Source organism: Bombus huntii, chromosome 10 (assembly GCF_024542735.1).
Source record: "Bombus huntii isolate Logan2020A chromosome 10, iyBomHunt1.1, whole genome shotgun sequence".
In the NCBI taxonomy this organism is placed as follows: Eukaryota; Metazoa; Arthropoda; class Insecta; order Hymenoptera; family Apidae; genus Bombus; species Bombus huntii.
This window is the reverse complement of record NC_066247.1, coordinates 10,410,791-10,433,002: the sequence shown is the minus strand read 5'-3', so window position 1 is coordinate 10,433,002 and position 22,212 is coordinate 10,410,791. Positions and strand designations below refer to the sequence as shown.

At 36.7% G+C, this 22,212-nt stretch overlaps 1 protein-coding gene across 2 annotated transcripts in view; it reads right to left on the bottom strand.

The window, feature by feature from the left end:
• The window catches only part of LOC126870309 (glutathione S-transferase-like), a 112,629-nt gene extending 111,465 nt beyond the window's left edge, over positions 1-1,164 (bottom strand). The window contains exon 1 of one of the 2 annotated variants that reach the window (XM_050627887.1): positions 977-1,164. The gene's annotated coding sequence lies outside the window, so the exon portion shown is untranslated. The remainder of the gene's footprint in view (positions 1-976) is intronic. The other variant, XM_050627890.1, reaches the window with a different exon arrangement.
• Positions 1,165-22,212: the final 21,048 nt, after the last annotated feature.

The following is a 22,212-nucleotide window of genomic DNA, read 5'->3' as shown; positions in this document are numbered from 1 at the left end:
TCTGCTGTCTGCATAATGCGTTAACGATCCGCGCGTTGATCGCATAAATATAAATCGAAGGGAATGGAATCGCTCGAAACTCATGCAACTATCCGCAGGTGTTTAAAATCGTGTTTTTACACCGCCAACGTAACGTCACGCCAGTCGAATCGAAAAATTATTACTAGACAGAGAAGGTGAACAAAAAACGAGGTAAATAGGCTACCGATTGAATAATATCATAACGATCGTATCTCTGGTTTTTGCTCGTCTTTTATATTTGTTTCAAATGTATAAAATATAATCGTATCGATATCATCCACGATTAAAGCCATCCATCCGCCATCGACGAGGAACGAACGATTATATTTTATCATTTATGCGAATCCTTCTCTTCTCTTCTTTCTCTATTTACGCCCCTCGCCTTGCTTCGTACCGCCGATGATTCACAATTCGATGCACCTGAACAGCTGGAACGTCGCAGATTTTTCCGTACGATAACAAACGTGTTTTTGATGGCCTGCTTTAAACCGTGACGATCGCCATGACGTGCATCAATTGTCGAATGATGTAGTGCGACGATACTCCTACGCAACTTTTTTTTACGCTGTTTTTTCCTCTATTTTTCTTCCTGTGTGTTATCACATGATCATGAGATACCTGTATAGAAGATGCAAAGAGTCTGTGAAGAATTTACAGATATTTAAGATTATCATAATGATTAAGCAAAAGCTAAGATGCAAAATATTGCTCAAGATGTAATTATGTAATATTTACTCAATTTCTAGAAGACTGTTTATATCTTGTTGTTATTCTTGATATGGAGATCACTAAGAGTTATATAACGTTTATTCGATAATTCTGCTTCTCCTGACCTTTCCACAAATGGTTGTTTATATCTCGAAATTCTTGGTACTTTTAATCAAATTTTAATAACAGTACTTTACTCGTCAGAAGTAAATAAAAAAGCTCTAAGTAGAAGCAAGGATTTACTTACCTTTCCTTTCTCGAATCTCAGTTAGCAATGTTGTTCCTCTTGAAAGATTTTCCAAGTTTCCAAGACAATTTCCACGCTGGTAACATTGTATATATTTCAAGTATCGTGAACCACAGGAACTTGTTGAGGCAATATTGAAGAAAGCAAAGAGAATGAAGATTAAATTCTGACAATAAATAAAAATCCAAATTCTTCCTAAAAAGCTTGTGATCTTTAGTTAAGAGTTCGATTTTTCACATTTTTCAAGGTAAATTAAAAAATTGTTTAATAGAGGAGGTACAAAATAAATGTATACAAACCTTTTTTCAGACGACATGGGCGTACTTCGTGTTTGCAGCGGACCTTGAAAATTTCGAGTATATGTTTGGGGCATCAGCTTTGGATAAATATCCAGCTCTTCGAGCATTGAAGAGAAGGATTCATAGAATACCGGCTATTTCTGATTGGCTGATTAGGCGCCCATACACAAACAGCTAAAAAGCTAAAAACGTGTGGAAAAAAGATGACCAGTATACCACTACATATATGTAGTATCGTGGACGAAAGGCCTAAGAAATATCGGGCGAACTATGAACAATGTCGCGAGAGCCGAGGCGCCGTCGGGCCCATCAATGTGTCATCGGTCTTTTCAAGTGCATAGTTTCGTGGAAAAGACCTACGTGACCCTGGCTACGAGCGTCTGCAGAACACGTGTGCGGTGGGCCTAGGAAAAAGGCAATAGAATGCGACAACGGCCAGAGTGTGAGTCGAGGAGCCGAGTGCGAGTTGAGCGGAGACAGAGTTTGCGAGTGGCGTTGCCGAGAGAGTGTTGATTGCGTTTTGGTAAAAGTCGAGTCGCTATCTAGTTATTTAGTTGCGCTGTTTTCTGTACGTTTGGCGTGAATAGTTCAGGTTGAACAACAATCGTCTTTTTCTGTCTGATTAACATCTCTATTGTCCACTCCTTGTAAATACATTATATCACGATATTACATATTTTTGGGGGCTCGTCTGGGATTGGACAAGACAGAAAACGAAACGGTTTAACAGAGCTATTCGAGCTAGTTGTGAATTTACCGGTACGCGGTGCGGTAAAAGACGATATCGTTGACTGTTTAAGTTTGTGTAGTGTGAAAAATGGCAAACGTTGGGGACGAACGATTGTCGGGTGAAGAGGGTTCGACGCTGGAGGAGCTGAGGAGTAAGCTCGCGCGAATGAACCTCCCTATATCGGGTGCGAGGTCAGTGCTGATTGCAAGGCTGAATCGGGCGTGTAGGGCTGGACAATCGTATCCTAAGGGATCGACGGGCGGTGAAGAGCTAACCGGTCAACGAGATTTAGGAAACGTACAGAGAGCTGAGCGTGATTGTAACGAAGATGAAGATGTTGAGAAAATGAATACGAAGGAGTTGAAGGAGCGCCTCGCTGGTTTGGGTTTAAAAACGACGGGAAGAAAAGTAGAATTACGCGCACGGCTACAAGCGGCCATGGATGGTAACTACATATCGTCGGAAGAAGAAAGCGACGACGAAAGTGAGGATGAAGATGACAAGAAAAACGCAAGAGGATACAAGAGAGATACGCGAAGGGTGTATCAGGACCGTGATGAATATTGTCGAAGGGCATGTGTTGGTTCGACACTGAGTTTTAGAGACGTCGAAGATGCATTAGAGTCGTTTAGTGGCGACAAAGGTGAAAATGTCGAACGATGGTTCGAGTCGTTCGAGGAAGTCGCTGATACGTGCATGTGGTCGGATGGGCAGAAGGCAGTCTACGCCAGGAAGCTGCTGAAGGGATCAGCGAACATATTTGCGAGCTTCGAGTGTCATTCCAGGACTTGGCATGAGTTGAAGAGGGGGCTAGTGAAAGAATTTTCGAGGAAAGTCAACAGTAGGCAAGTACATCAGAAACTTGAAGAAACAAAAAAGGAGAGTGATGAAGCATGTTTGGCTTACATGTACCGCATGCTCGAAATAGCCAGCCATGTGGACATAGAGGAGGAAGCAAAGGTGGAATACATAGTGGATGGAATAATAGACGACGAGAACAATAAGGCTATATTGTACGGCGCTACGTCAATCAAAGAGTTGAGGAAGAGGTTAGTGATGTACGAAGAGCAGAAGAGTCGCAGAGCAAAGTCGATTGTGAAGCCGGCTAAAACCCAGAAGAACGGGAAGCCCAGTCAATCTGTAGATGCAATGAAGAAAAGAAGATGCTTCATTTGCGGTAGTGAGGATCATCTAAGTGTTAAGTGTCCGGAGAGGGGAGAAAGTGTTAGGTGTTCGAGTGCAGCGGATTTGGACATATTGCAGCGAGGTGTACGGCACGACCGAAAGAGACTTGCGTAGTGTCAAGATCCGAAAAGGGGAAGTATGTGAAGGAAGTAATCGCAGGAATTAAGCTTCTATTCTCTGAAATTACTCTCAAATCTCAGAGTCAACCCTTCAAATTCTCCACACTGGATCTTCGATTCTTAATATTTGTAATATCGTAGAATAGCTTTGATTGGAGATCGGCTGAAATTAGAAAACACCGTGTACGTCGTCTTTCGTGGTTTGTTTACATCCAAGAGCGCCTAGTAACAGTGACGCGAGAAAAGATAAGCAGCGTCAAAACAGAAGTACGGTTCCACATTTCAAGGAGTGGCAATCGAGAGGCCAGAGTATGTGAGCCGAAAAGTGTGTGTGTGTGTGTGTGTGTGTGTGTGAGAGAGGACGAGAGCAAGAGCGAGCACGACCGAGCAGGAGTGTATTGGCGAAGATCAGAGCTAATTGAGTCGTCGAAGAGTAGAGTCGTTAGAGGTTTCGAGTCGTCGAAGAATAGTCGTGAGAATTGATAGAGTTGTTAGAGAGAGAGTGTGTGTGTGTTAGATTCGTTGTGACGAGAGTGATCAAATAACTGTAAAGTTATTTGATATAGATACGAGTATTGCATTTAGTTTCCGTTAAATAAATATCGTTCTCTGTTCAATTTATATTTGTATATTCAATTTAATATTAATAAATTGGAAGCAATCGGAAAAAAATTTCTATCCTTATTTTCCGATATTACATATTTGAAGCATAAATTAAAAATCGACACATTGACTACTTCAAAGAAATTAGCCCGAACGAGACATAACTCGTTCATCGTGGTTTTCGCGCGAAGTAAATATGCGGTTTCTCAATCGTTGTGAGATTCCAACGACGTTAATTCTGTCGAAACGGCGACGCGCGACGACGATCGCACATTCTGTTGCTAGCGAGTGCTTGCAAATCGCGACGATATCGAGCGTAAAGACTAAGCGCAAAAATGGAGGACACTCGGCGGGGAATTGGAAATGCTCGATGACGAAAGGTATTTCAAGGTGTAATTACATCCACATCCAATTGGATCGCACCTTCGTTCGGTTGCTAGGTCAACAACCTTCGATGTTATTCAAATAATGCAACGGCTGGAGCAGCCGGTAGCGAGTCGTAAAAGTTTCAATAAAACACGTTCCTGCTAGTGAACGTATGTTAAGACTTACACCGAGTTTTATTTCGCTACACCGTTTACTAGTTCGAAACGATCGATTGCATAATAGTAGCTGTTTCTTTCATCTCGGAAACACGATCGTAAACGGTGACAACGATCCAGCTTATTCCTGATCGTGTTAATTTCCACGCAAACTTTGTAAACATTATACGTCGCGACGCTCTCGTTAACGCGTCATTCCCTCCAACTCAAAAGTCTTGCAACTTTGGTGATCCGTTTTCTGTGTAAAATTGGTTACGAGCATCAGGGGACTTATCGTCGTAATCGGTAAATTGTTTATTAAGGATCTACAGCTTTTAAGGATTTCTCTCTAGAGATTTAGAGATTAGAAGTTTCGTTAACGCGTTATCGTGTCTCTAACTCGATCTTTTTTCGTGTAAATTGGTCACGAGACTTACGAGCTTCGTTGTAAATAGAAGATTAGTAATATTTCGTAGTTTCGTGATAGTATATAGACATTTTAGTGCTTAAACGCGCAATTTTTAGTTCGCTTTTCGCTCGCATCGGCGCTATGAAACGGATCAATATCTCAACACTTTCCTTTAGTTCTACGAATCATCTTTCGACCGGCTTTTCTTGGCCTACCGTTTCCTAACGCTGTCCTAATACTATCGTCTTGCTGAGATCCTTTTTCCGATTGTATCTTCTGCTTATTTTATTATGAATCCGAACTTTCATTCACGTCGTATGTTTTACAGCGTAAAATCCGCTAGAGCGATCCAATAAATGTAACCAGTAGGTGCTCTAATACTCAAACGCACCTGTGCGTATCTCTGCATATTTGCTGAAAAAAAAAGATGAATCTTACGTTACATTTCCAATATGCGTAATAAGCCGAAAATTTCTCTGATGCTAAACCTTCGTAACAAAAGGATGGCATCACTATATGCATGAAAATAGCATTTGGCAATCGTTAGAAACACAATACATGGATATATATGTAGTTGCCAAATTAACCTTCGCGGTGTTCAAAGTGAACGGCTAGAAACGATTACTTTTTGCTATACGCGCATGGTTCGATTTCACCATAATTCGTTATTAAGACGTTTCGAGAGAGTCAAAGGATGTGGTGTCGCAACGTGTTGCGCTCGCACAATGCTCTTTGGATAATATTTCCGGAGCGCGTATTATCGCGTACGCCGCGCGAACGCGTTGAACCTTCGCGCAAACAAAGAGAGCTTGAACGCGAAAAAATAGCGTTGAGCACGTAACATTCGGCCTGATATCGTTGATTGGCCGCGAATCGTCAATGTGCACGGGACAGTTTTACGTAAAGACATTCGATCCGTACAATTGTGTTCAGACGTCGACCATAGAACGTACTACGTTGATGCAATTAAAATTTCAATGAAACAGGAGAACGCGCTAATAACTAGTCACCCCGTTGTTGACCATAACATACAAATACTTTTGTTTAAGAGCTGCTCGTTAGTGTTTACCGCGTGCAGCGATTTAGTGACGAACAAATTACGTTCAAAGGGTATAGAGCTCGTTCTCGATTAAAATTCTCCTAACTTTCTAATGGTATTAGAAATTATAACTTGAACGTATGTACGCGACTGGCAATAAATATCAGGACAGCCGCGGATATTTAGTATAAATCGAATATGTGTTCCATTGTCCTTAATTTCTTTTATTATCGATTATTATTATTATAATTTTTATATTAATATTAATATTATTTAATATTTTAATATTAATATTATTTAATATTTTAATATTAATATTATTTAATATTTTAATATTAATATTATTTAATATTTTAATATTAATATTATTTAATTTATTCTATTATTGATTCGTTCCATTCCGTTTACGTTATAATACGTAGCCTGCGGATTTTTACGCATATTTTTCAGAATATAAAGGAAGCGAAAGAAAAAACTAGAAGCTGGATAAAAAATTGTTTTACCTCGATTAAACGTTACAAAGCGTGCTACTTTCCGATGTTTTATATATTTCCACGTGTCACACGTGTACTTTGCAATTTTGCCCTTTCAGATTTCACAGAAATGCATAAAACTTCCGTGAACTAATTTTTTGGCACGTGCACGTGCTTCAAAATAAATTCGATGATATTAAATACCAGATTATAGGAACCAGAAATGAAGAGTTCTACAACGATGGAATGGGTAAATGATTGTCGATCAGACGAAAGACAATAGCAAACAACGATATAGCGATGATTAATTAATGGAAGATTTTTTCCTTTCAGCAAACAAAAATAGAACTTAACGAACTCAGTAATTGATAAATGATTACTTATAAGATAAGTGCATTTTCCAACTGTGAGTCATAGTTAACGTTTAGTTTAGCCTAGGTAGGATCTTAGCTTTGGAGTAAATAAGTATAATAGTAGCAAAAAATCGATAGAATTGTTAAAAGGCTGTGACTAATCCTGGTCGACTGGTCAGTTATCATCTGAATCTATTGTTATTTTGTTAGTATACTTTTCGAATCATTTTCAGCTATTCTATGGGCAAGCATTCGTTTCTTTCGCGCATGCCACGTATCATTCGCTCATTAACTGGTTTTTGAAAGCTTTTACCGGCGAATGAAAAACGTAACGTACACTTGCATAATGCGTTCGAAGTGTTCGTTCGTTCAATATTCATGTAAAGGTTAGGCGATACGCGTGATAAGTCGCGATGCTACGAGATGTGATTAGATGCGGATGTTAATATCTTGTAAATACCTTTCCTCGACTATGATAATCATCGAACACTAAGAATTTCGCAAATCGATGGAATTAATCGGTGATCTTGTGGGAAGAAATTTCGATATCACGATAATGTTAACGATAGTATGTTAATTACGACTAGTACCGTTACTGTTACATTGTTTCATAATTAGTATTAGTTTAATATAGTCAACGACTCCTCCGCAAGCATCCGTGCAAGTGTTATTTATTATTATGCTCACCTTCTATTGAAAAGTTCTTGCCTTGCTCAGCAAGTCTTTTTGATTTTTTTCCTGTAGAACTTCCGCGTGTTACCGATTTTTATGCTATGTACGTGTTTGTAGGAGAACTTTCTCTGAGCCGCGAAGTTTTCTTTCGACGATTCAACGATCGAAAATCAAAGAGAACCAATGTTCTCTCTTTCGATAAAGTATGTGATGATAGCCATTGCCAAAATTATTGATATATTTATCTGGTTGAAGACAATCTAGCAAATTATACAGCAAGCCTAATGAAATAATAATAATCTTTATCATTAAATTGCGCCATTATTTCATAATTTCATTGAAGGATAATAGAAATTCACGAAGCCTTCAAATTGGATTTCATATTATAATAATGTAAACATCGTTTGACGGTATTATCTGGTTGTGAATAGGGTTGATTTGATTCAGACAGCGCCAGTCATCATGACATCGACTTCCTATCTCGTTATGTAACATTCATCAGAATAACAGACGCAATTACCGTCACTGAATTATCTTAATGACATTCGTTATTAATGAGTAAGTGTTTTCGACTTACGTCGGAGGTCGCAAATCTTGGATCATCTTTCTTTATTATCTGTTTAGATCCAATCCAGTTCCTTCACAGAACTTCTTTCCCTTCAATTTACCTCATTTAATAATTCTTCAAAATTTTCTCATTTTCATTTCTCATTGCATTGTTTATTATATATTCTACAAACCCGTATGAACACAACGCAATAAATTGACACGATAAAAGCGTTGAGATAATAACCACGAGACAATACTCGACAATAATAATACGAGACAATAATAATCGAAAAGGCTGATGAAACAAAGGAATGAGTAATTTGTAAAGACAGGAAAACAGCAATTAACGTACATCCAGCTACAATTGAAAATAACTTTCTTCGCTTTAAATGAAATTCCAATCAAATACGTTTTATCAGACTCGACTAACAATCAATATTATTAGCTCAACAAATACTCGAGATTCCCAATGTTTTTTGTCGAGTTTCAAATAGAACGTTAATTACTCGCTTGTCGGAACGTCCATCGGCATCGAAGACCGTGAACCAATCTACGTTATCTTCTCCTTCGTTTCAGGCTGTCGCTGGCGATACCAGTCAACCGCGAAGATTACTCGAGATGCAGCATGTACGATGTAAATTACACGGAAATTTTGCTAAATGGAAGCCACGTACCGGACCCATCGTGGCCAACGAAAGATTGCCAACAAGGATGGGAATTTAATTATACCACCGTCCCTTATGCGTCTGTGGCATCCGAGGTGACAGAAAATGTTCGACTTGTAATTTCCTGCTTTTTGAATATTTTATCTGTTCCTATCAATCAATCCCTTTATACCTTGTATGTCGTATTCGATTATTTGCATGATCTATTTCGATAAAAAATAAGCGTAGTGTACAATTTTTGGAAAGAAAGAAGAACGATGGAAAGGGTCGAATAAACGTTTGTGGAAAGATCGATAGTTCAGAAGTGGGAAAATTAACAATGTCGATTTCCACAGAGGAAAATTATAGTACGTAACAGAATTACTAGTACATATTGCAGTAATAATTAGTGCATGTAGTGAAATTACAGAGTACATTCTAAATTCAAGCGTTACATTGCCAAATAAAATACAATCGAATAAATATTTATAAAAATACTTAAAGAAAAAAAAAGGATAAAAAATTTCGAATTATGAAAGCTGATAAAACTAGGTTGCGATAAAACTGAAAATGAAAATATCGAATTGAAAAGAAACTTTAATAAAACGTTATAACGAGCAACAGCGCGAACACGCAGATTTGTTCGACATAAATTGCAAGACTTTTTGCTCCAGTGGATTTCCATGAACTTTGCGTCGCTCGTCAGGAGGAGAATTATTCATCGAGGGGTAGGAAGCATCCAGAAGAAGGACGCGAGAACGCGCAGGGTCTTAAGCTTCTCCTTCTTTTTTCCTCAAAGGGAAAGAAAAAAGGACAGAGGCGCGCTTCATTAGGAATTTCGAAACTTTGATCGAAAATTCGTTTAATCGAGGCGTTAAAATTGCTATAAGATTTCTGTGATGCTGATCGTGATCAGAAGTAAATCATTCGACTGTAGTTTTCTGTTGCAGCTGGGATGGGTTTGTCAGTATGATGCATTGCCAACCATAGCTCAAAGTATCTTCTTCATCGGCGCTATCTTCGGAGGATTAATTTTTGGATGGGTTGCTGATCAATATGGAAGAATACCAGCTTTGCTCGGAGCTAATTTAATGTGATTTCTCGCTGGGGTGGCTACTGCGTTCACGGGTAGCTTCTGGCAGTTCACTTTGTGTCGTTTTTTCGTTGGATTCGCCTTTGATAATTGCTTCACCATAATGTACATATTAGGTAACCGTTTTTCAATCATTTCTTTTTTGCCCTGGAATTGAGTTTGAAAGCCACACAGTGGCTACAAAAAGTACTTGTACGTATGTATCCTTATTTCCCAATGAAGCGTCTCTCTTCCTTTTTTTTAAATCAGGTTTTACGTTTCATTTTGATAGCATTAATTATTTATAAGCATGTATGAAAGTATTACAAATGATACGAAAGCTAATATTTTAATCAGTCTTATCTTAAGACTTAGTCTTAATTAATTGGTATATATATAAATGCTGTTTTAAATACGATAGTGTACAGTTACTTTTTGTAATTACTGTAAGCAGGAAGATCTCTAAGTTTAAATAACAAAGTAATCTCTACAACATACTGTAAAACTGTTGTTATGCTTGATTTACGACTGACGTTTCTACAAGTATATGAATTTCGCAACAGAACTCACGTTGCCATGCAACAATTTAAATGAAATAGAAAACCATTCAAAGTTACGAAGATGCTTAAATACATATGAATATACATGAGGTCATACATATTTATTTTTTAACTGCGGCGTTTATATCAAAGAGAGGGAGAGAGACAGAGAAAAATTAATTTTCCTGTTTTATAAGAATTTCATGCAAGATAAAAATATGAAACTTTAAGATATTTGGATATATATATACCATTGAATATTTATAATATTTAAAGGTAGTTAGTTCGCAATTATTTTCTATACTAATATTTTCCCTCTATACTCGCGATCAATTATAATTTTGTTTTCTCTTTTAACGAGACAATATTCTGATTACAAAGGATTAGTTGTTCAAAATTGCTTTTCATTTCTGGACAACTATAGCATACCAGGGTTTTCATAAATTTTCACTTCCCAACGGAAAGCGAAGGTAACGAATGAATGGTTCTACAACGAACGCTTCCACAACTATAAATCTATGTATATATACATACATACATGTATATGGTTTTAATTAAAATGAACATCTTCTTCTAGCAAACTTATTTAAAATTCGTAAAAATATCACATAATAATATAAAACAATCAAGTAACATTTTAAATATTCCATTGAAAATTCTAATAAATTGTTTAATATAAGATCAATATAATTCATGCTGAATTCATTGTCTGATATCCATAATACAGGCAATTTATAATACAAAATTTTATTATAACTCTACATGAAAAAATTTCAATTATAATACTGTAGAAATATATTTTCCAGTTATTGTTCTAATATCAATATACTGAAGAGAAAATCTAGACTAGTCTCTGTCTTGAAAGATATTTTATACCCTGAAAGTACAGCGTTAAGACCCTGATTGAAACTTTTGAAGAGACTCTGTTGAAACGTAAGAACGCTGATTGAAAGTTCATCAGACGAGTCATTGAAACGAGTTTTCTTGATCGAATAGCAAGTTTGTCCTGCAGACAGCATTCCAATTGTGAAAATCGAGGCCAAAGAAACTCAGGTGACGTGCATTAACCCTGAATCGATGACTCAAGCCGAGGTTGGAAAAATTTACAATTTGTTCGACAAAACAAGGCCAAGTTGACGAGATTCGTGAGCAAGTGGCTGGTTCGTTAATGATTTGGCGTTCGAATTTTCTTATTTCTATTCTAATTATCAAGGTCGATTAAACGATTGATCACGAATATTCGACGGAAATATTGAGAAAGAAGGCTCGATCTGTACGAGTGTAAATCGTATTTTAATCAATGACTTGAGAAAGTGAGGTATTGATTGAAATTAAGATAAGTGATACTAATTCGTTTCGAGCGCGTAACAAATTACATCATCGGATTCATTGATTTGCAAATAATTCTATATTCAGTTCCGTATTTATAATCGAGCGTAGCGAAGATAAAATGAAAGGGACGTGATTATCCGAGGGTCTCACAACTAGAGGAAAATCGATGGGAACGAGGAAATCCTTAATTGTAGAAACTGCGTAGAAAATACCGTGGAAAATATCATATATATTTTAATAGAAATATTTTTGTACTTTTTTTTAAACATTAAAACTTTAGAGCTTTAGAAGCTTTATGTATTAGTATACGTATTTATACAGACTTTGAAATTCATAACAAATTTCTCTAGATAGATGCGGATTTTTTGTATTGTTTCGTATGTATACTTGTGTCACTTTTCTTTCTAACGATATTTAGTTAAAAAGTTCGTCTATATCATTTATAATAGATTTTGTTTTTATTTATATTAATGTTAATTTTATATTAATAAAAATCACTGAAATTTTCAGTATCATCATTATTTAGTATCATCGAATTTCTTTCTTCTTTATGTTCCATATTATTATTAAAATTCTCTAATAAACATTCAAATATCCTATAGAATATTTCCATTATTTTTCACGTCATTATTTGCAGTCATATTTTCCATATTTTATTATCGATAAAGTTTGAGTTGGTTCTTTAAATTTCTATTCAACATTCCAGCTAACCAGTCGATATCAATAACACGTGCCTTTCTTCCTGCCAGGATTTATAACTTATTCAAGCAGAACCTCACTCGACCAGCTCGTTGAAAGCGTAGAATTCGATCTACTTCATACAACTCACATACAAACTGCAGATAATGCTAACAGTGGGAGGAAAATATGAGACTGCAAAGCGTATAAACCTAGTAGTTTATAAAAGCATTTACATATTTGCCACAGAAAATTTATATGTATGTAGAATATGTGTTATATAAAACATTCTGAAATTTCATTAGCATTGTAATGATTATATTGGTAAAGTTTGAAGCATTTCTGAAGATGCACATAGAAGTTACGTGATATTTAATGCAAACATTTATTTAGTACAAATATACAGCATAAATAGTTATCTTAAACATGTAATAAATGGTTATCAAATATCGGGATTTATTAATATAATAAATGTTTGACTATTTTTATAATTAAATATTTTTGTAATTACTGTGAAATATATAATTACGCTAAATAATTTTGTATCTTGTATATAGATTTTTAAATTTACTTAATTGAAACTCTGCATTATAATAACCGTATTTATAATTCTGACGTCATATTCGATATAATTATTGTATGACTTTATTACGATCCTAATGAAATTCCAATATATTCATGAATATATAACAGAAACGTAATAATACTTTGTTGTACTAATTATGATACCATCATATATAATAAATATAAATAAATAAAAAATGTCTATAAATGCTAAGATACTTTTACGAGCCAACAGGCGAGAAGGAAGAAACGAAAGAAAAGAAAGAAGAGAACGAACGTTAATCAGTTTCGAAACGTTAACAACGTCCTTGCGTTGGACGGTGCTCGCGTTTATCGATTGGTCGCATTGCGAGATATCGGTCAGATTATTATTATTAATACGATCGTCTGTAATTTATCTTTGCTAACTGTGCCGCACGGAATCTTCGTTTACAATAAATGAGTTGTCGCTTTTGATCGAACGGTAACACGATATGAAATTACAGGGTGACGGAAACAGCTGGGAGAAAAGCGAATACTTTTTCTGCGCGAATAATGTAATGTTAAAGGCAGTAAACCTTGAGAGGCGAAGTGATGAAACGAGTGGTCTCAGAGAAGCTTCTTTACGTCTTCTTCTCCTTTCTGTATCCTTTCTATGAGAATAATATCTCGTCTTCAGAAGAGATCTCCTCGCCCTATCTACGCGTTGTAAAGGCAATACAAACTGAATGATACATATATTTAAAAAACGATATTTTGTTGGTTTTATGAATATTGATTTTTATAACGTGAGGTTCTTCTACTCTTATTTTCTATTAAATTAATGATACATATATTTTAGAATGGCTGTCGCAATGGTGATGATGATGATGGTGATGATGATTTGCGAAAGAAGATGTTGAAAATTACAGACAGCATAAATAATATTTAGATTTCATGGAAGTTGATTTTTGTAATGCGAGGTTCTTCTATTCTTATTTTTCATTAAATTTCTATGTAGAAAATTATTAAACATTTGGATATAACTGGGAGATTATTTCCGTTCATGCGTACCGGAGTTACTCGATGGTCTCGTACCGAAGCTGATAACCAACCCAGATTTTCAGGAAAGCGATTAATAGCTTAAAATTTATTCGTGCGAGATAATAATCCAAAATGTAGTTAAAGTTTTTAAGCATTGTTTGTTAGGATTACGAGAAAATGATGAATTAACAGTTATGTATAGACACGTTATATATATGTAGGAGGTCCAGAGCGTATTGGGAAAATTTACGGCGAATTAAACAGGAAATTCCGAGATATTTGCTCAAAATATCTGATTTGTGGAATTATCCTATAGCTATTTTATTTAATAAAAATTAATTCGGGTAATTTTAGAGAATAGAAATATCTGAAACTCGTGATTTAAACGAACGTTCGTCATTTTGGTTTATTATGAATTATAAATTGGTTCATTATGAAGCATGAAAAGTAAAAATCAATGGTACAAAGTGATTTTAAATAAGGAAGCGAGTTCCATGGTAAACATGGTTCGAGCATCGCAATTATAATAAAGCAAAAAAAAAAAAAAAAAAGAAACAACCACTGAGCGGTAATTATCAGGAAGCCACTAGTTACAACTAATTGAAGGTGATTCCGGATTAGAAGCAAGCCACTATTAAGTGGCTATCACGGTTGCTTCATTAAGAGCAATTACTCTCTATTTTACGGCAACTACAAATAGACGTTGTTCACTATTATATATTTCCACGTGTTTATCGCATCTTGTCCTGTTATACGATTAAAGAGTTACAACCTTGCGTTTCTAATTTATTGGACGTATACGCACCAGACATTAATTTCGTCTACGTATTCGTGAAATTGCAAGATTCATTCATCGCGAAGGTCAGTTCAATTGTTCAAGATAACTTCTCATCGTTTTAATCTGTTTTCTTCTACGAAAATAGAGTAATTTTTACTTGTCATTGCACTGTGGATATATATCGATATGTTCGTTCAGGAAGTCAATTGTTTTCATCGAATTAGACTCGACTTTCCGTAGAGAATGTTCATTTCGACATAAATATGTATCTCAGGCTTATCGATCTTTCAATATCTACCATAAATAGCTTAACAAGGTAACACACGCTCATGTTTGAATTATGTAAATGATCCTTTGACTCTAACGATCCGTTTATTCACAGTTAATTTATGATATTGCTAGTTACGCGTGATTCTACCTTTTGTATCTTTAAGAAATACAGGGTGATTGGTAATTGGTGGTACAAGCGGAAAGGGGGTGATTCTACGCGAAAAAAGAAGTCGAAAATATGGAATAAAAATTTAAAAATTTAAAAATTTAAAAATTTTAAAAATTTTTAAAATAACGTCAATTGAGACAACGATCTACAGTGAGATCCGTTATAACGAGACGCGATAAAGTGCACGCGTACCGAGCGAAAATTCAAAGTCGATTTTCTCGAAAACAAAGCCTCAAACGAAAAATTTTTATTCTATATTTTCGACTTCTTTTTTCACGTAGAATCATCCCCTTTCCGCGTGTACCACCAGTTACCAACCACCCTGTATAATTCGTAAATAGAAACGTATTCTTGTCGATAAGTATCGAAACACTTACGGAAATTTAAATGGGCTTGAACAATCATCGGGAAATTATTAAAGTCCTTGTTATTAGATCTAAACACGATTTAATCGTAGAACTAAACACGTTTGTTAAATTAATCTATATATTGTATATCTACTTTTTATATATTTGTAACTCAAATTTTTCTTCTTCATATTGCGTTAAGTTGCCCCAAAAGTTTCTTTCGTTTTATATTATTTTATTGAATTACGTATGATCTATTTTGTCCCAATGAATATAATTCAATAAAATAATATAAAACAAAAAATAGTATGCGTCTATTATCTCCTTACGAGACGAAAGAAATTTCTGAGACAACCTAATATATTGTTCCATTCTTTATTCACAGAATATTTCTTTCACAGATGATTCTTCTAAATATTATGTTTTTTATTCCAGTATTAGAATACGTTGGACCAAAGCGGATGACATTCGTGGCGAATATGTCGATCGCAATATTCTTCACATTTGCAACTTGCATTCTACCCTGGATCGCCTATTATTTGGCCGACTGGAGGATGACCTGTATTGTCACCTCAGTTCCTCTTGTTCTAGCCGTAGGTAGCCATGGTTGATACCGGAAAGCGCTCGATGGCTGGTCAGCCAAGGTCAGATAGACAGGGCCATTAAAATCCTTGGTAAATTCGAGCGAATCAACGGCACCAAGGTGCCCGATGACATCTATAGACGATTCCGAGTAAATAAACCGATTACCGCAATCTTTTCCGTATTTTCTACTTTTATGATCTTTCCTGCTTTATGTGCGTTCTATAAATACCAATTTATATGCCTTTAAGCATATCATATAATCATTTTCTTTGAATAGAAGTCTAATTGGGTCTTTTACGTAATGAAAATTTGTTTACAACCTAGTAATTTTATATCTTATTCATCACCTAAATTGCCAGCGATAAATTGCTGTCAATTTCTGTTATTGTCTGTTATTGTCTATTTCTGTAATGTTATTTATTGAATTTGTATATTGTTTTTATCCTTGAAAATTTTTATACAAATAGATTAAACATTTGGAAACTGCTCAGTCTATGAATAGATCATGGCAATATTAACATTAATGTACGATATAAGGAGATAATCGACTTTCAGAGGTTTGATGTTTTATAAAGTAAAATGAAAAAATTTGCGAACGTCCAAGTAAACTATTTCGAAAGGATCGTCTCATACAAATATAACATAAACTTTCTTCCGGATTTTATCGTAATCTTTGTACACATAACAGATTCACATAAATTTGTAAGAAAAACAGACAAACGACATTAACTAGTTAAAAATTTGCTAATAACAGGAAACCTGTGCCAGAATCTGCAAAGAGGAGGAAGCAGACAAAACGTACTCCGTGTTGGATCTATTTAGAACGCCACGACTACGGAATATCACGATTCTATTTATTGTTATTTGGTTCGTATCGCTATTAAACAGATATCAAATAGATTGGCGTAAAATCGGAATTGTATCTTGTAAAAATCTCACGAACAGTTTTATATCTTTTGTCTAAAAATACATCATTTCTGAAGCAAGGAATTTGCTTCTCACATGAAATATGATAGCGTGCTTTTCTTTATCATATGAAATTGTTTTACGAAATATAGGATGGCGATTTCTTTGGTGTTCGATGGTCACGTACGAAACGTCGATAATTTAGGCCTGGACGTGTTTGTTACGTTCACGATTGCTGCAGCAACCGAGCTGCCTGCTGACACGTTCCTCACGCTCGTTCTTGATCGATGGGGCAGAAGATGGCTGGCGTGTGGTTCCCTCGTCATTTCTGGTATCTTCAGCATCTGGGCTTCTGCCGTTTCCAATAGTTCGTACATTTCGTTTTTATATATTCACCCTTCTATATTACTGATCAATCTTCTAAATAACCTAAGTCGATAATTTTAACTTAATCAGACGAATATTTTTCATTCGTATAACATTGTGCTTTTTGAAAGGAAGAAAATGTATATTTTGAAATATTTATAACATGCAAATGCTTGTAGATTATTTGCTACATTGCTAGAATAGTTTCCAAACCCTATCATGTATCCGTTGTATAGATATTTTATTTCCCCTTCTACTGCTTTGATCATAAGATCGCTTCGTATTTCCGCATATACCAAAGGGCGTTGGCAATAGTCCTCAAAATGATGGGCTTCAGCGCTTCAGCAGTGCTATATGGCTTTCAGTAGCCGTAATCCATAATACAATCCCTTAGATTCAAATTGGCTAGATTAACGTTTTATAGATAAGAAGCTTATTGCTTGTGCTTAGCTTAGAGCTAAGCACGCTTATATTAAGCTTAGCAAATGCTTGTATCAACTATTGCAGACAACCAGACAAATTACAGACAGATAAAATAATTTCTTCCCTTTTTATTCCTTAAAATTTTCTAAAATTATTTCATAAAAAATTAGAATTAAAAACTAATGCTAAAAATTTTTTTCAGGTATATATACAGCTTCTCTGGCAATTCTCGGTAGATTTTGGATAAACATTTCATACAATATCGGTCTCCAATATGCGGCTGAAGTATTACCAACTGTGGTTAGAGCTCAGGGTGTAGCTTTGATACATATAATGGGATACGTTGCTAGTATCCTCGCACCCTTCGTAGTCTATCTCAATGTTGTGTCCTCGTTCCTACCTCTTCTTGTGCTGGGCACACTCGGAATTATGGGCGGTCTTCTGACTCTCTTTTTGCCGGAAACATTGAATAAGGATCTTCCGCAGACGCTGCAGGACGGCGAGGATTTTGGAAAAGATCAGAAGATGTGGGATGTACCTTGTATCGGAAGGTAAAATCACATAAAGGAACTTTCGGTCTCCTTTTTTCAAAGATATTCACAGATCTTCAAGCTCGAAGTTCAAGATTCTCAAGCATTCTGTTAGATCTACATCTTCGTATGCTTTCGTATTACTTTCTTCTTAAAATCTGTTAAATCTCTCAAAAGAAAACTGGACTATCTTCTTTCTTCAAATGCTTTTTAAATCTTTTGAACAGAAGAGAAGGATCGAGTTGGGAAGTTATTCAAATCTTTAAGCGATTGGATTCAATATTTTTAAACGCAATGTTTTGACAGGAAACGCGAGGACGAGGAGACACCACCGGTCGCCATGTTCCGATCATTTTCTAGATGCAGTGCGAGGAATTCGATGAGAGTGTCACAAACGAAATTCGAGCAACTGTATATAACAAACCGAAATTCCGAACGCCTTATCGCGTGTGACCGTCCGGTCACCACCCGTTCTCAGCCGCCTGAATGGCATTCGATCACTCCAGCCGTTCTCCGAAATTTACACTAAGTATAAACAAAACCTTCTCCCACTCCAACGAATGGAAGAATATAAATGCTCCCTTCAAAATCATCCAGGCAGTCTAATAAAAAAACTCTTAACTAATCCAAGTATCGAAAGTGTATCATCGCGAACCGGAAAAAATTGTATAAATTGAGTAAAAAAATAAAAAGAACTTAATCTCCTTTTCGGAAATTAACAAGTTCCTTATTTTTACCTTAATTTTACACGACATTTTTGGCGATCCGTGCCAGGATCTATTCACTTCAGTGCAAACGAAATTACGATTTCGGCGTACGCGCATCATTGAAGATCGAAGGATCAACGGACCCAGTGCGAATCTTTGCTACTACGAAGCCCTGCAGCAACTTTCAACGTTCCACTACGGTGAAACTAGACGAGAGGACTACGGTCAGCACAGAGCAAGCCTACGAATAAGATTCGGAATCTAGAACCAGCCAGAGAGGAAACATCCCTGAGACTCCTCAACGGTCATAGCTATTACGGTAAGCTGAAAAATCTGGATTCATTTTCACGATACCGTGTGAGAAAACCCAGTTTCTCAAGCGCTTCGAGTCCAAATAGCAACAGTAGTTCAGACTCAATAAGCTCAATTAGAATCATGCCCACATCACGAAAAGACAAAGTCGAAACTATTGAAACCGTTTCTACAAACGGAGGTACGGACAATTCGATTCGTGCCATACTCGACGTGATACAAAAACAAATTGAAATTCTTGCGCAACGTGTAGAAGAGACACAACGGACGGCCGACAGTGAAAATAAGAAGCGTGCAGCGGAAATAGAACTATTAGGCAAAAATATCTCTAAAATAAAAATAGGACGCGACGCTACTACAGAACTAGGCTCCCTTATTACTATGGACGAATCTGTTGCCGCGAGAGATAGAACTTCCCCACCATGCGTTCCAATTCGAACAGAAGAAGGCAACCATCCCTCTTACGAAGACCGTCCACCGCAATTCGCCCCTCCGAGCTTACGGGCCAAAGACGCGATAGTATGTATTCCGCAATTAAACGGCGAAGACAATATCGGAGTAGAAGAATTCATACGCGAAGTACGCGAATTACGAGCCATGTGTAGCGAACCCACGCTACTATTAAAAATGATCAAAATCGGGAAAATCGCGGGTAAAGCCGCAATGGCCATCTGCAATATACCGATATACGAATACGGACACCTGTACGATGCCCTAAGACGAAACGTAGCCACCCAAGACTCTGTTAGAGAACATCAAGACCAGCTACGCGAAACGAGACAGCGTCACGACGAAAGTGTACAAAATTATATCATCAGGTTCCGCAGAGCGCTCAATAAGTTACAATACAGTATAACGAACGAATACCGTGACGAAATTACTAGACGAGCTATGAACGACAGGATTTTAAAAGACTCCGTGATCGATTTTATCCGAGGCCTGAAAGGCGAAATAGGACAATTACTACTCGCCAATCCACCATACAATATCCTTGAAGCCGAAAAGAAAGCCACCGACATCGAGCGATTCTTCAGGGAAGATCGAAATCGACGACCAAAACCAATAGAACGATTACGACTACCTGAGCAGCAACGACTAACAACCAATAATCCTAATCCGATCACTAAAAAACCAACTCCAACACCCAATCCAATGCCAAGAAGCTTCCGACAAACCGAACAAATACCACTTGCCCAAAGGACACAATTAAAATGCTTCAAATGCAACCAAATCGGACATGTCTCCAGTCAATGTAAAAATTTTCGAACACCCAGCCAATTTCCGAGACCACCAGCAGTCCACAATCTCGAGACACACAAGGAGGAAATAGAGGAACCAATAGACCAGACCTACGAATTAACGCCACAACAGGAAGACTACCCACAGTACTTTTACGATCCGACGGACAGCGACATAAATTCCTCATTGACAGCGGAGCAGGAATTAATATACTCAAGCGAAGATGCGTATTACGACCAAGAATAACAAAAGAACGGAAATTCTCGATGGGACACTCTAAATTTAAAACCAACGAACACGCTTTGATAAAACTATTTGGCAAAACTCTAGAATTTTTTGTGGTAGAAGACAACTTTCCAATTATAGAAGACGGCATACTCGGTTTGCCAGCTCTATCTAAATTCAAATTTGAACTCTCGAATCAACAATTAAAACTTGACAATAATATACTTTTATTGCAACAGGAAAACGACGTACCTCCAAAACAAGCAGTGTCAAAAACAGTCTACCTGGAAGGAAAACCGACAACGATATGCTTTATCAATGGTGGTGAGTGCCCAGCCAAAATGACTAATTTTATCGAAAATTCAAATACGTACGATCAAGTCTCCACGTTTAAAGATTTAGTTAGACTTTCGCATATAGAGAAAACCCTCCGTGAACCAATCGAAAAGATATTGCTGTTCTACCTCGACGTATTCAATCTAGAGACCGACTTATTACCATGCACTAATCTTGCTAAACACACAATAACGTTAAAAGAAAATAAAATCATTAACACAAAATCTTACCGACCGCCTGAATGCCATAAAGAAGAAATCAAACGACAAATGGACGAAATGCTACAAAAGAACATTATAGAACCATCCGATTCTCCTTACAATTCACCAGTCTGGGTAGTACCAAAAAAGGCAGACGCCTCAGGGAAACAGAAATGGCGAATTGTAATAGACTTCAGAAAAATAAACGAACTAACTGACCAGGACGCATATCCATTACCTGACATAGACGACATACTATCCCAACTAGGCAACGCAAAATTCTTCTCAGCCCTCGATTTATCCTCCGGATTCCACCAAATGCCAATGGACATAGACTCTAAAAAGTACACAGCATTCTCCACACCACAAGGACACTATCATTACAATAGGATGCCATTCGGTTTAAAGAATGCACCTGCAACATTTCAACGCATGGTGGATACCGCGCTAAGAGGACTCATAAATAAACATTGCTTCGTATATTTAGACGACATTATAATATTCGGACAGTCGATTGAAGAGCACAATAGCAACCTCGCGATAGTATTGCAACGCCTACGCGAACTCGGACTCAAAATACAGCCGGACAAATGCGAATTTCTCAAACCAGAATTAGAATATCTTGGACATATAGTAACCGCCGAAGGTGTAAAGCCAAATCCCAAAAAATTAGAAGCCGTTAGCAATTTCAAACAGCCACGTAATCCCACAGACATCAAATCGTTCTTAGGACTAGCAGGTTATTACCGTAAGTTCATCAGAAACTTTTCTAAGATCGCGAAACCATTGACCGAACTTACAAAAAAGGAGACACCATTTCCATTCCCAGACTTTGCGAAACCATTCACATTAACGACTGACGCCAGTAACGAAGGTATAGGTGCAATCTTATCACAGGACGGACATCCATGTTGTTATATCTCGCGAACTCTAAACCCACCGGAACGAAACTATTCCACTACAGAAAAAGAACTTTTAGCAATAGTATGGGCCGTGAAACGCCTCCGACAATATCTGTTAGGACGGAAATTCCTCATCCGAACCGATCACCAAGCACTAA